Source organism: Triplophysa dalaica, chromosome 5 (assembly GCF_015846415.1).
Source record: "Triplophysa dalaica isolate WHDGS20190420 chromosome 5, ASM1584641v1, whole genome shotgun sequence".
In the NCBI taxonomy this organism is placed as follows: domain Eukaryota; kingdom Metazoa; phylum Chordata; class Actinopteri; order Cypriniformes; family Nemacheilidae; genus Triplophysa; species Triplophysa dalaica.
This window is the reverse complement of record NC_079546.1, coordinates 14,727,307-14,741,754: the sequence shown is the minus strand read 5'-3', so window position 1 is coordinate 14,741,754 and position 14,448 is coordinate 14,727,307. Positions and strand designations below refer to the sequence as shown.

The 14,448-nt window shown below is 41.1% G+C and overlaps 10 non-coding genes across 10 annotated transcripts; all 10 read left to right on the top strand.

Moving 5' to 3' along the window:
- The first annotated feature begins 1,063 nt into the window (after positions 1-1,063).
- Positions 1,064-1,136, top strand: trnav-aac (transfer RNA valine (anticodon AAC)). The gene has a single exon. It is a non-coding gene; the product is annotated as a tRNA-Val (tRNA).
- Positions 1,137-1,394: 258 nt separating this feature from the next.
- On the top strand, positions 1,395-1,467 carry trnav-cac (transfer RNA valine (anticodon CAC)). Its single transcript has one exon. It is a non-coding gene; the product is annotated as a tRNA-Val (tRNA).
- A 4,252-nt stretch (positions 1,468-5,719) lies between these two features.
- On the top strand, positions 5,720-5,792 carry trnav-aac (transfer RNA valine (anticodon AAC)). Its single transcript has one exon. It is a non-coding gene; the product is annotated as a tRNA-Val (tRNA).
- A 256-nt stretch (positions 5,793-6,048) lies between these two features.
- Positions 6,049-6,121, top strand: trnav-uac (transfer RNA valine (anticodon UAC)). The gene has a single exon. It is a non-coding gene; the product is annotated as a tRNA-Val (tRNA).
- Positions 6,122-6,644: 523 nt separating this feature from the next.
- On the top strand, positions 6,645-6,717 carry trnav-cac (transfer RNA valine (anticodon CAC)). The gene has a single exon. It is a non-coding gene; the product is annotated as a tRNA-Val (tRNA).
- Positions 6,718-7,250: 533 nt separating this feature from the next.
- On the top strand, positions 7,251-7,323 carry trnav-cac (transfer RNA valine (anticodon CAC)). Its single transcript has one exon. It is a non-coding gene; the product is annotated as a tRNA-Val (tRNA).
- Positions 7,324-9,371: 2,048 nt separating this feature from the next.
- trnav-cac (transfer RNA valine (anticodon CAC)) lies at positions 9,372-9,444 on the top strand. Its single transcript has one exon. It is a non-coding gene; the product is annotated as a tRNA-Val (tRNA).
- A 523-nt stretch (positions 9,445-9,967) lies between these two features.
- On the top strand, positions 9,968-10,040 carry trnav-cac (transfer RNA valine (anticodon CAC)). Its single transcript has one exon. It is a non-coding gene; the product is annotated as a tRNA-Val (tRNA).
- Positions 10,041-10,573: 533 nt separating this feature from the next.
- Positions 10,574-10,646, top strand: trnav-cac (transfer RNA valine (anticodon CAC)). Its single transcript has one exon. It is a non-coding gene; the product is annotated as a tRNA-Val (tRNA).
- Positions 10,647-10,838: 192 nt separating this feature from the next.
- On the top strand, positions 10,839-10,911 carry trnav-aac (transfer RNA valine (anticodon AAC)). The gene has a single exon. It is a non-coding gene; the product is annotated as a tRNA-Val (tRNA).
- Positions 10,912-14,448: the final 3,537 nt, after the last annotated feature.

Below are 14,448 nucleotides of genomic sequence, written 5' to 3'. Positions count from 1 at the left end.
CTTTTATGATCATCAACAAAGGTCATAAATGTACACACGTTGCACGATCAAAGGGGGTCATAATCATAAAACACAGCAGGGGGCCATAAATTAGGGGGTCAAACGAGGTCATAATCATAAAAACACAGCAGGGGGCCATAAATTTGGGTAATAAATCACAATTTTTGACACACGGTGTATCATATTTACTACTGATGAGTGTTTGAGATTTCTTAACTGAAAAATCTTGCCCCGAAACACCTTAAAATTTGTGACTGGCAAATTTATGCGAAATTCAGAGTTTCTATAGCGTATTGGTTATCACGTTCGCCTAACACGCGAAGGGTCCTCGGTTCGAGACCGAGCAGAAACAGTTTTCAGGTTTTGGCGTCAACCAGAGCAAATGCCATCGGTGTAAAACATAGCTGCACTGCGTATCGGCCTGATTGAAAGCTTTTTGGGATTGTCAAATTCAGCCTCTATTATGTCACGTACTATGTTCTTTTAATGACTGTCGCATTCTCCTGACGTGAAAGGTCCCTAGTCGAAACCGAGCAGAATAATCGCCTTCTTTAAGTCATATGGTTAAACGTACTTACAAGCTAAACAAAACTTTAAGCATTCAATGCCCAGTTTTGTAGACAAGGCTTAAGACTAGTCCCAGACTAAGATGAATGTTCGAGATGTCTTACCTGAATAAACTTGACCTGGAATACCTTCAAATTTGTGACTGGCAAGTTTCTTGCCAAAGTCAGACAATAGTTGCGTGGTCTGTTTTAAACCAGCGCCAGGTTGACGACGTACGCAGGAATTGTCCACGTTTCTGTTTTGTAGTGGTTATCACGTTTGCTTTACACGCAAAAGGTCCTCGGTTCGAAACCGAGCAGAAACATAGTCTGCTTTAAGCCATAGAGTGGAATATAATGACAAGGTAACCAAACCTTTAAGCATTCAATGCACGGTTTCGTAGACAAGGCTTAAGACTAGTCCCAGACTAAGATGATTGTTTGAGATTTCTTAACTGAAAAATCTTGCCCTGAAACACCTTAAAATTTGTTACTGGCAAATTTATGCGAAATTCAGAGTTTCTGTAGTGTAGTGGTTATCACGTTCGCCTAACACGCGAAAGGTCCTCGGTTCGAAACCGAGCAGAAACAGAGTCTGCTTTAAGCCATAGAGTGGAATATAATGACAAGGTAACCAAACCTTTAAGCATTCAATGCACGGTTTTGTAGACTGTCGAAATTCAGCCTCTATTATGTCACGTACTATGTTCTTTTAGTGACTGTCGCATTCCCCTGACGCATTGCACCTTCAAATTTGTGACTGGCAAGTTTCTTGCCAAAGTCAGACAATGCTTGCGTGGTCTGTTTTAAACCAGCGCCAGTTTGACGACGTACGCAGGAATTGTACACGTTTCTGTAGTGTAGTGGTTATCACGTTTGCTTCACACGCAAAAGGTCCTCGGTTCGAAACCGAGCAGAAACATAGTGTGCTTTAAGCCATAGAGAGCAATATAATGACAAGGTAACCAAACCTTTAAGCATTCAATGCACGGTTTTGTAGACTGTCGAAATTCAGCCTCTATTATGTCAAGTACTATGTTCTTTTAGTGACTGTCGCATTCTCCTGACGTGAAAGGTCCCTAGTCGAAACCGAGCAGAAACATAGTCTGCTTTAAGCCATAGAGTGGAATATAACGACAAGGTAACCAAACCTTAAGCATTCAATGCACTGTTTTGTAGACAAGGCTTAAGACTAGTCCCATACTGAAATGAATGTTTGAGATGTCTCACCTGAATAAACTTGACCTGGAACACCTTCAAATTTGTGTCTGGCAAGTTTCTTGCGAAATTCAGAGTTTCTGTAGTGTAGTGGTTATCACGTTCGCCTCACACGCGAAAGGTCCTCGGTTCGAAACCGAACAGAAACATAGTCTGTCTTAAGCCATAGAGTGGAATATAATGACAAGGTAACTAAACCTTTAAGCATTCAATGCACGGTTTTTATAGACTGCCGAAATTCAGCCTCTATTATGTTACAAGCTATGTTCTTTTAGTGACTGTCGCATTCTCCTGACGTGAAAGGTCCCTAGTCGAAACCGAGCAGAAACATAGTCTGCTTTAAGCCATAGAGTGGAATATAACGATAAGGTAACCAAACCTTTAAGCATTCAATGCACGGTTTTGTAGACTGTCGAAATTCAGCCTCTATTATGTCACGTACTATGTTCTTTTAGTGACTGTCGCATTCTCCTGACGTGAAAGGTCCCTAGTCGAAACCGAGCAGAAACATAGTCTGCTTTAAGCCATAGAGTGGAATATAATGACAAGGTAACCAAACCTTTAAGCATTCAATGCACGGTTTCGTAGACAAGGCTTAAGACTAGTCCCAGACTAAGATGATTGTTTGAGATTCCTTAACTGAAAAATCTTGCCCTGAAACACCTTAAAATTTGTTACTGGCAAATTTATGCGAAATTCAGAGTTTCTGAAGTGTAGTGGTTATCACGTTTGCTTTACACGCAAAAGGTCCTCGGTTCGAAACCGAGCAGAAACATAGTCTGCTTTATGCCATAGAGTGGAATATAATGACAAGGTAACCAAACCTTTAAGCATTCAATGCACGGTTTCGTAGACAAGGCTTAAGACTAGTCCCAGACTAAGATGAGTGTTTGAGATTTCTTAACTGAAAAATCTTGCCCTGAAACACCTTAAAATTTGTGACTGGCAAATTTATGCGAAATTCAGAGTTTCTGTAGCGTATTGGTTATCACGTTCGCCTAACACGCGAAGGGTCCTCGGTTCGAGACCGAGCAGAAACAGTTTTCAGGTTTTGGCGTCAACCAGAGCAAATGCCATCGGTGTAAAACGTAGCTGCACTGCGTATCGGCCTGATTGAAAGCTTTTTGGGATTGTCAAATTCAGCCTCTATTATGTCACGTACTATGTTCTTTTAATGACTGTCGCATTCTCCTGACGTGAAAGGTCCCTAGTCGAAACCGAGCAGAATAATCGCCTTCTTTAAGTCATATGGTTAAACGTAATTACAAGCTAAACAAAACTTTAAGCATGCAATGCCCAGTTTTGTAGACAACGCTTAAGACTAGTCCCAGACTAAGATGAACGTTCGAGATGTCTTACCTGAATAAACTTGACCTGGAATACATTCAAATTTGTGACTGGCAAGTTTCTTGCCAAAGTCAGACAATAGTTGCGTGGTCTGTTTTAAACCAGCGCCAGGTTGACGACGTACGCAGGAATTGTCCACGTTTCTGTTTTGTAGTGGTTATCACGTTTGCTTTACACGCAAAAGGTCCTCGGTTCGAAACCGAGCAGAAACATAGTCTGCTTTAAGCCATAGAGTGGAATATAATGACAAGGTAACCAAACCTTTAAGCATTCAATGCACGGTTTCGTAGACAAGGCTTAAGACTAGTCCCATACTAAGATGAATGTTCGAGATGTCTTACCTGAATAAACTTGACCTGGAATACCTTCAAATTTGTGACTGGCAAGTTTCTTGCCAAAGTCAGACAATACTTGCGTGGTCTGTTTTAAACCAGCGCCAGTTTGACGACGTACGCAGGAATTGTCCACGTTTCTGTAGTGTAGTGGTTATCACGTTTGCTTTACACGCAAATGGTCCTCGGTTCGAAACCGAGCAGAAACATAGTCTGCTTTAAGCCATAGAGTGGAATATAATGACAAGGTAACCAAACCTTTAAGCATTCAATGCACGGTTTCGTAGACAAGGCTTAAGACTAGTCCCAGACTAAGATGATTGTTTGAGATTCCTTAACTGAAAAACCTTGCCCTGAAACACCTAAAAATTTGTTACTGGCAAATTTATGCGAAATTAAGAGTTTCTGTAGTGTAGTGGTTATCACGTTCGCCTAACACGCGAGAGGTCCTCGGTTCGAAACCGAGCAGAAACATAGTCTGCTTTAAGCCATAGAGTGGAATATAATGACAAGGTAACCAAACCTTTAAGCATTCAATGCACGGTTTCGTAGACAAGGCTTAAGACTAGTCCCAGACTAAGATGATTGTTTGAGATTCCTTAACTGAAAAATCTTGCCCTGAAACACCTTAAAATTTGTTACTGGCAAATTTATGCGAAATTCAGAGTTTCTGAAGTGTAGTGGTTATCACGTTTGCTTTACACGCAAAAGGTCCTCGGTTCGAAACCGAGCAGAAACATAGTCTGCTTTATGCCATAGAGTGGAATATAATGACAAGGTAACCAAACCTTTAAGCATTCAATGCACGGTTTTTATAGATTGCCGAAATTCAGCCTCTATTATGTTACAAGCTATGTTCTTTTAGTGACTGTCGCATTCTCCTGACGTCAAAGGTCCCTAGTCGAAACCGAGCAGAAACATAGTCTGTTTTAAGCCATAGAGTGGAATATAATGACAAGGTAACCAAACCATTAAGCATTCAATGCACGGTTTTGTAGACTGTCGAAATTCAGCCTCTATTATGTCACGTACTATGTTCTTTTAGTGACTGTCGCATTCTCCTGACGTGAAAGGTCCCTAGTCGAAACCGAGCAGAAACATAGTCTACTTTAAGCCAAAGAGTGGAATATAATGACAAGGTAACCAAACCTTTAAGCATTCAATGCACGGTTTCGTAGACAAGGCTTAAGACTAGTCCCAGACTAAGATGATTGTTTGAGATTCCTTAACTGAAAAACCTTGCCCTGAAACACCTTAAAATTTGTTACTGGCAAATTTATGCGAAATTCAGAGTTTCTGTAGTGTAGTGGTTATCACGTTCGCCTAACACGCGAGAGGACCTCGGTTCCAAACCGAGCAGAAACATAGTCTGCTTTAAGCCATAGAGTGGAAAATAATGACAAGGTAACCAAACCTTTAAGCATTCAATGCACGGTTTCGTAGACAAGGCTTAAGACTAGTCCCAGACTAAGATGATTGTTTGAGATTCCTTAACTGAAAAATCTTGCCCTGAAACACCTTAAAATTTGTGACTGGCAAATTTATGCCAAATTCAGAGTTTCTGTAGTGTAGTGGTTATCACGTTCGCCTAACACGCGAAAGGTCCTCGTTTCGAAACCGAGCAGAAACATAGTCTGCTTTATGCCATAGAGTGGAATATAATGACAAGGTAACCAAACCTTTAAGCATTCAATGCACGGTTTCGTAGACAAGGCTTAAGAATAGTCCCAGACTAAGATGAGTGTTTGAGATTTCTTAACTGAAAAATCTTGCCCCGAAACACCTTAAAATTTGTGACTGGCAAATTTATGCGAAATTCAGAGTTTCTATAGCGTATTGGTTATCACGTTCGCCTAACACGCGAAGGGTCCTCGGTTCGAGACCGAGCAGAAACAGTTTTCAGGTTTTGGCGTCAACAAGAGCAAATGCCATCGGTGTAAAACATAGCTGCACTGCGTATCGGCCTGATTGAAAGCTTTTTGGGATTGTCAAATTCAGCCTCTATTATGTCACGTACTATGTTCTTTTAATGACTGTCGCATTCTCCTGACGTGAAAGGTCCCTAGTCGAAACCGAGCAGAATAATCGCCTTCTTTAAGTCATATGGTTAAACGTAATTACGAGCTAAACAAAACTTTAAGCATTCAATGCCCAGTTTTGTAGACAAGGCTTAAGACTAGTCCCAGACTAAGATGAGTGTTTGAGATTTCTTAACTGAAAAATCTTGCCCTGAAACACCTTAAAATTTGTGACTGGCAAATTTATGCCAAATTCAGAGTTTCTGTAGTGTAGTGGTTATCACGTTCGCCTAACACGCGAAAGGTCCTCGGTTCGAAACCGAGCAGAAACATAGTCTGTTTTAAGCCATAGAGTGGAATATAATGACAAGGTAACCAAACCTTTAAGCATTCAATGCACGGTTTCGTAGACAAGGCTTAAGACTAGTCCCATACTAAGATGAATGTTCGAGATGTCTTACCTGAATAAACTTGACCTGGAATACCTTCAAATTTGTGACTGGCAAGTTTCTTGCCAAAGTCAGACAATACTTGCGTGGTCTGTTTTAAACCAGCGGCAGTTTGACGACGTACGCAGGAATTGTCCACGTTTCTGTAGTGTAGTGGTTATCACGTTTGCTTTACACGCAAAAGGTCCTCGGTTCGAAACCGAGCAGAAACATAGTCTGCTTTAAGCCATAGAGTGGAATATAATGACAAGGTAACCAAACCTTTAAGCATTCAATGCACGGTTTCGTAGACAAGGCTTAAGACTAGTCCCAGACTAAGATGATTGTTTGAGATTCCTTAACTGAAAAATCTTGCCCTGAAACACCTTAAAATTTGTGACTGGCAAATTTATGCCAATTTCAGAGTTTCTGTAGTGTAGTGGTTATCACGTTCGCCTAACACGCGAAAGGTCCTCGTTTCGAAACCGAACAGAAACATAGTCTGTTTTAAGCCATAGAGTGGAATATAATGACAAGGTAACCAAACCTTTAAGCATTCAATGCACGGTTTTGTAGACTGTCGAAATTCAGCCTCTATTATGTCACGTACTATGTTCTTTTAGTGACTGTCGCATTCCCCTGACGCATTGCACCTTCAAATTTGTGACTGGCAAGTTTCTTGCCAAAGTCAGACAATGCTTGGGTGGTCTGTTTTAAACCAGCGCCAGTTTGACGACGTACGCAGGAATTGTCCACGTTTCTGTAGTGTAGTGGTTATCACGTTTGCTTCACACGCAAAAGGTCCTCGGTTCGAAACCGAGCAGAAACATAGTGTGCTTTAAGCCATAGAGAGCAATATAATGACAAGGTAACCAAACCTTTAAGCATTCAATGCACGGTTTCGTAGACAAGGCTTAAGACTAGTCCCAGACTAAGATGATTGTTTGAGATTCCTTAACTGAAAAATCTTGCCCTGAAACACCTTAAAATTTGTTACTGGCAAATTTATGCGAAATTCAGAGTTTCTGTAGTGTATTGGTTATCACGTTCGCCTAACACGCGAAAGGTCCTCGGTTCGAGACCGAGCAGAAACAGTTTTCAGGTTTTGGCGTCAACCAGAGCAAATGCCATCAGTGTAAAACGTAGCTGCAATGCGTATCGGCCTGATTGAAAGCTTTTTGGGATTGTCAAATTCAGCCTCTATTATGTCACGTACTATGTTCTTTTAGTGACTGTCGCATTCCCCAGACGCATTGCACCTTCAAATTTGTGACTGGCAAGTTTCTTGCCAAAGTCAGACAATGCTTGGGTGGTCTGTTTTAAACCAGCGCCAGTTTGACGACGTACGCAGGAATTGTCCACGTTTCTGTAGTGTAGTGGTTATCACGTTTGCTTCACACGCAAAAGGTCCTCGGTTCGAAACCGAGCAGAAACATAGTCTGCTTTAAGCCATAGAGTGGAATATAATGACAAGGTAACCAAACCTTTAAGCATTCAATGCACGGTTTCGTAGACAAGGCTTAAGACTAGTCCCAGACTAAGATGAGTGTTTGAGATTTCTTAACTGAAAAATCTTGCCCTGAAACACCTTAAAATTTGTGACTGGCAAATTTATGCCAAATTCAGAGTTTCTGTAGTGTAGTGGTTATCACGTTCGCCTAACAGGCGAAAGGTCCTCGGTTCGAAACCGAGCAGAAACATAGTCTGTTTTAAGCCATAGAGTGGAATATAATGACAAGGTAACCAAACCTTTAAGCATTCAATGAACGGTTTTTATAGACAGTCGAAATTCAGCCTCTATTATGTTACAAGCTATGTTCTTTTAGTGACTGTCGCATTCTCCTGACGTGAAAGGTCCCTAGTCGAAACCGAGCAGAAACATAGTCTGTTTTAAGCCATAGAGTGGAATATAATGACAAGGTAACCAAACCTTTAAGCATTCAATGCACGGTTTTGTAGACTGTCGAAATTCAGCCTCTATTATGTCACGTACTATGTTTTTTTAGTGACTGTCGCATTCTCCTGACGTGACAGGTCCCTTGTCGAAACCGAGCAGAAACATAGTCTGCTTTAAGCCATAGAGTGGAATATAATGACAAGGTAACCAAACCTTTAAGCATTCAATGCACGGTTTCGTAGACAAGGCTTAAGACTAGTCCCAGACTAAGATGAGTGTTTGAGATTTCTTAACTGAAAAATCTTGCCCTGAAACACCTTAAAATTTGTGACTGGCAAATTTATGCCAAGTTCAGAGTTTCTGTAGTGTAGTGGTTATCACGTTCGCCTAACACGCGAATTGTCCTCGGTTCGAAACCGAGCAGAAACATAGTCTGTTTTAAGCCATAAAGTGGAATATAATGACAAGGTAACCAAACCTTTAAGCATTCAATGAATGGTTTATATAGACAGTCGAAATTCAGCCTCTATTATGTTACAAGCTATGTTCTTTTAGTGACTGTCGCATTCTCCTGACGTGAAAGGTCCCTAGTCGAAACCGAGCAGAAACATAGTCTGCTTTAAGCCATAGAGTGGAATATAATGACAAGGTAACCAAACCTTTAAGCATTCAATGCACGGTTTCGTAGACAAGGCTTAAGACTAGTCCCAGACTAAGATGATTGTTTGAGATTCCTTAACTGAAAAATCTTGCCCTGAAACACCTTAAAATTTGTTACTGGCAAATTTATGCGAAATTCAGAGTTTCTGTAGTGTAGTGGTTATCACGTTCGCCTAACACGCGAAAGGTCCTCGTTTCGAAACCGAGCAGAAACATAGTCTGCTTTAAGCCATAGAGTGGAATATAATGACAAGGTAACCAAACCTTTAAGCATTCAATGCACGGTTTCGTAGACAAGGTTTAAGACTAGTCCCAGACTAAGATGATTGTTTGAGATTCCTTAACTGAAAAATCTTGCCCTGAAACACCTTAAAATTTGTGACTGGCAAATTTATGCCAATTTCAGAGTTTCTGTAGTGTAGTGGTTATCACGTTCGCCTAACACGCGAAGGGTCCTCGGTTCGAGACCGAGCAGAAACAGTTTTCAGGTTTTGGCGTCAACCAGAGCAAATTCCATCGGTGTAAAACGTAGCTGCACTGCGTATCGGCCTGATTGAAAGCTTTTTGGGATTGTCAAATTCAGCCTCTATTATGTCACGTACTATGTTCTTTTAATGACTGTCGCATTCTCCTGACGTGAAAGGTCCCTAGTCGAAACCGAGCAGAATAATCGCCTTCTTTAAGTCATATGGTTAAACGTAATTACAAGCTAAACAAAATTTAAAGCATTTAATGCCAAGTTTTGTAGACAAGGCTTAAGACTAGTCCCAGACTAAGATGAATGTTCGAGATGTCTTACCTGAATAAACTTGACCTGGAATACCTTCAAATTTGTGACTGGCAAGTTTCTTGCCAAAGTCAGACAATGCTTGGGTGGTCTGTTTTAAACCAGCGCCAGTTTGACGACGTACGCAGGAATTGTCCACGTTTCTGTAGTGTAGTGGTTATCACGTTTGCTTCACACGCAAAAGGTCCTCGGTTCGAAACCGAGCAGAAACATAGTTTGCTTTAAGCCATAGAGTGGAATATAATGACAAGGTAACCAAACCTTTAAGCATTCAATGCACGGTTTCGTAGACAAGGCTTAAGACTAGTCCCAGACTAAGATGATTGTTTGAGATTACTTAACTGAAAAATCTTGCCCTGAAACACCTTAAAATTTGTGACTGGCAAATTTATGCCAATTTCAGAGTTTCTGTAGTGTAGTGGTTATCACGTTCGCCTAACACGCGAAAGGTCCTCGTTTCGAAACCGAACAGAAACATAGTCTGTTTTAAGCCATAGAGTGGAATATAATGACAAGGTAACCAAACCTTTAAGCATTCAATGCACGGTTTTGTAGACTGTCGAAATTCAGCCTCTATTATGTCACGTACTATGTTCTTTTAGTGACTGTCGCATTCCCCTGACGCATTGCACCTTCAAATTTGTGACTGGCAAGTTTCTTGCCAAAGTCAGACAATGCTTGGGTGGTCTGTTTTAAACCAGCGCCAGTTTGACGACGTACGCAGGAATTGTCCACGTTTCTGTAGTGTAGTGGTTATCACGTTTGCTTCACACGCAAAAGGTCCTCGGTTCGAAACCGAGCAGAAACATAGTGTGCTTTAAGCCATAGAGAGCAATATAATGACAAGGTAACCAAACCTTTAAGCATTCAATGCACGGTTTCGTAGACAAGGCTTAAGACTAGTCCCAGACTAAGATGATTGTTTGAGATTCCTTAACTGAAAAATCTTGCCCTGAAACACCTTAAAATTTGTTACTGGCAAATTTATGCGAAATTCAGAGTTTCTGTAGTGTATTGGTTATCACGTTCGCCTAACACGCGAAAGGTCCTCGGTTCGAGACCGAGCAGAAACAGTTTTCAGGTTTTGGCGTCAACCAGAGCAAATGCCATCAGTGTAAAACGTAGCTGCAATGCGTATCGGCCTGATTGAAAGCTTTTTGGGATTGTCAAATTCAGCCTCTATTATGTCACGTACTATGTTCTTTTAGTGACTGTCGCATTCCCCTGACGCATTGCACCTTCAAATTTGTGACTGGCAAGTTTCTTGCCAAAGTCAGACAATGCTTGGGTGGTCTGTTTTAAACCAGCGCCAGTTTGACGACGTACGCAGGAATTGTCCACGTTTCTGTAGTGTAGTGGTTATCACGTTTGCTTCACACGCAAAAGGTCCTCGGTTCGAAACCGAGCAGAAACATAGTCTGCTTTAAGCCATAGAGTGGAATATAATGACAAGGTAACCAAACCTTTAAGCATTCAATGCACGGTTTCGTAGACAAGGCTTAAGACTAGTCCCAGACTAAGATGAGTGTTTGAGATTTCTTAACTGAAAAATCTTGCCCTGAAACACCTTAAAATTTGTGACTGGCAAATTTATGCCAAATTCAGAGTTTCTGTAGTGTAGTGGTTATCACGTTCGCCTAACACGCGAAAGGTCCTCGGTTCGAAACCGAGCAGAAACATAGTCTGTTTTAAGCCATAGAGTGGAATATAATGACAAGGTAACCAAACCTTTAAGCATTCAATGCACGGTTTCGTAGACAAGGCTTAAGACTAGTCCCAGACTAAGATGATTGTTTGAGATTCCTTAACTGAAAAATCTTGCCCTGAAACACCTTAAAATTTGTTACTGGCAAATTTATGCGAAATTCAGAGTTTCTGTAGTGTAGTGGTTATCACGTTCGCCTAACACGCGAAAGGTCCTCGTTTCGAAACCGAGCAGAAACATAGTCTGCTTTAAGCCATAGAGTGGAATATAATGACAAGGTAACCAAACCTTTAAGCATTCAATGCACGGTTTCGTAGACAAGGTTTAAGACTAGTCCCAGACTAAGATGATTGTTTGAGATTCCTTAACTGAAAAATCTTGCCCTGAAACACCTTAAAATTTGTGACTGGCAAATTTATGCCAATTTCAGAGTTTCTGTAGTGTAGTGGTTATCACGTTCGCCTAACACGCGAAGGGTCCTCGGTTCGAGACCGAGCAGAAACAGTTTTCAGGTTTTGGCGTCAACCAGAGCAAATGCCATCGGTGTAAAACGTAGCTGCACTGCGTATCGGCCTGATTGAAAGCTTTTTGGGATTGTCAAATTCAGCCTCTATTATGTCACGTACTATGTTCTTTTAATGACTGTCGCATTCTCCTGACGTGAAAGGTCCCTAGTCGAAACCGAGCAGAATAATCGCCTTCTTTAAGTCATATGGTTAAACGTAATTACAAGCTAAACAAAACTTTAAGCATGCAATGCCCAGTTTTGTAGACAACGCTTAAGACTAGTCCCAGACTAAGATGAATGTTCGAGATGTCTTACCTGAATAAACTTGACCTGGAATACATTCAAATTTGTGACTGGCAAGTTTCTTGCCAAAGTCAGACAATAGTTGCGTGGTCTGTTTTAAACCAGCGCCAGGTTGACGACGTACGCAGGAATTGTCCACGTTTCTGTTTTGTAGTGGTTATCACGTTTGCTTTACACGCAAAAGGTCCTCGGTTCGAAACCGAGCAGAATAATCGCCTTCTTTAAGTCATATGGTTAAACGTAATTACAAGCTAAACAAAACTTTAAGCATGCAATGCCCAGTTTTGTAGACAACGCTTAAGACTAGTCCCAGACTAAGATGAACGTTCGAGATGTCTTACCTGAATAAACTTGACCTGGAATACATTCAAATTTGTGACTGGCAAGTTTCTTGCCAAAGTCAGACAATAGTTGCGTGGTCTGTTTTAAACCAGCGCCAGGTTGACGACGTACGCAGGAATTGTCCACGTTTCTGTTTTGTAGTGGTTATCACGTTTGCTTTACACGCAAAAGGTCCTCGGTTCGAAACCGAGCAGAAACATAGTCTGCTTTAAGCCATAGAGTGGAATATAATGACAAGGTAACCAAACCTTTAAGCATTCAATGCACGGTTTCGTAGACAAGGCTTAAGACTAGTCCCATACTAAGATGAATGTTCGAGATGTCTTACCTGAATAAACTTGACCTGGAATACCTTCAAATTTGTGACTGGCAAGTTTCTTGCCAAAGTCAGACAATACTTGCGTGGTCTGTTTTAAACCAGCGCCAGTTTGACGACGTACGCAGGAATTGTCCACGTTTCTGTAGTGTAGTGGTTATCACGTTTGCTTTACACGCAAATGGTCCTCGGTTCGAAACCGAGCAGAAACATAGTCTGCTTTAAGCCATAGAGTGGAATATAATGACAAGGTAACCAAACCTTTAAGCATTCAATGCACGGTTTCGTAGACAAGGCTTAAGACTAGTCCCAGACTAAGATGATTGTTTGAGATTCCTTAACTGAAAAACCTTGCCCTGAAACACCTAAAAATTTGTTACTGGCAAATTTATGCGAAATTAAGAGTTTCTGTAGTGTAGTGGTTATCACGTTCGCCTAACACGCGAGAGGTCCTCGGTTCGAAACCGAGCAGAAACATAGTCTGCTTTAAGCCATAGAGTGGAATATAATGACAAGGTAACCAAACCTTTAAGCATTCAATGCACGGTTTCGTAGACAAGGCTTAAGACTAGTCCCAGACTAAGATGATTGTTTGAGATTCCTTAACTGAAAAATCTTGCCCTGAAACACCTTAAAATTTGTTACTGGCAAATTTATGCGAAATTCAGAGTTTCTGAAGTGTAGTGGTTATCACGTTTGCTTTACACGCAAAAGGTCCTCGGTTCGAAACCGAGCAGAAACATAGTCTGCTTTATGCCATAGAGTGGAATATAATGACAAGGTAACCAAACCTTTAAGCATTCAATGCACGGTTTTTATAGACTGCCGAAATTCAGCCTCTATTATGTTACAAGCTATGTTCTTTTAGTGACTGTCGCATTCTCCTGACGTCAAAGGTCCCTAGTCGAAACCGAGCAGAAACATAGTCTGTTTTAAGCCATAGAGTGGAATATAATGACAAGGTAACCAAACCATTAAGCATTCAATGCACGGTTTTGTAGACTGTCGAAATTCAGCCTCTATTATGTCACGTACTATGTTCTTTTAGTGACTGTCGCATTCTCCTGACGTGAAAGGTCCCTAGTCGAAACCGAGCAGAAACATAGTCTACTTTAAGCCAAAGAGTGGAATATAATGACAAGGTAACCAAACCTTTAAGCATTCAATGCACGGTTTCGTAGACAAGGCTTAAGACTAGTCCCAGACTAAGATGATTGTTTGAGATTCCTTAACTGAAAAACCTTGCCCTGAAACACCTTAAAATTTGTTACTGGCAAATTTATGCGAAATTCAGAGTTTCTGTAGTGTAGTGGTTATCACGTTCGCCTAACACGCGAGAGGACCTCGGTTCCAAACCGAGCAGAAACATAGTCTGCTTTAAGCCATAGAGTGGAAAATAATGACAAGGTAACCAAACCTTTAAGCATTCAATGCACGGTTTCGTAGACAAGGCTTAAGACTAGTCCCAGACTAAGATGATTGTTTGAGATTCCTTAACTGAAAAATCTTGCCCTGAAACACCTTAAAATTTGTGACTGGCAAATTTATGCCAAATTCAGAGTTTCTGTAGTGTAGTGGTTATCACGTTCGCCTAACACGCGAAAGGTCCTCGTTTCGAAACCGAGCAGAAACATAGTCTGCTTTATGCCATAGAGTGGAATATAATGACAAGGTAACCAAACCTTTAAGCATTCAATGCACGGTTTCGTAGACAAGGCTTAAGAATAGTCCCAGACTAAGATGAGTGTTTGAGATTTCTTAACTGAAAAATCTTGCCCCGAAACACCTTAAAATTTGTGACTGGCAAATTTATGCGAAATTCAGAGTTTCTATAGCGTATTGGTTATCACGTTCGCCTAACACGCGAAGGGTCCTCGGTTCGAGACCGAGCAGAAACAGTTTTCAGGTTTTGGCGTCAACAAGAGCAAATGCCATCGGTGTAAAACATAGCTGCACTGCGTATCGGCCTGATTGAAAGCTTTTTGGGATTGTCAAATTCAGCCTCTATTATGTCACGTACTATGTTCTTTTAATGACTGTCG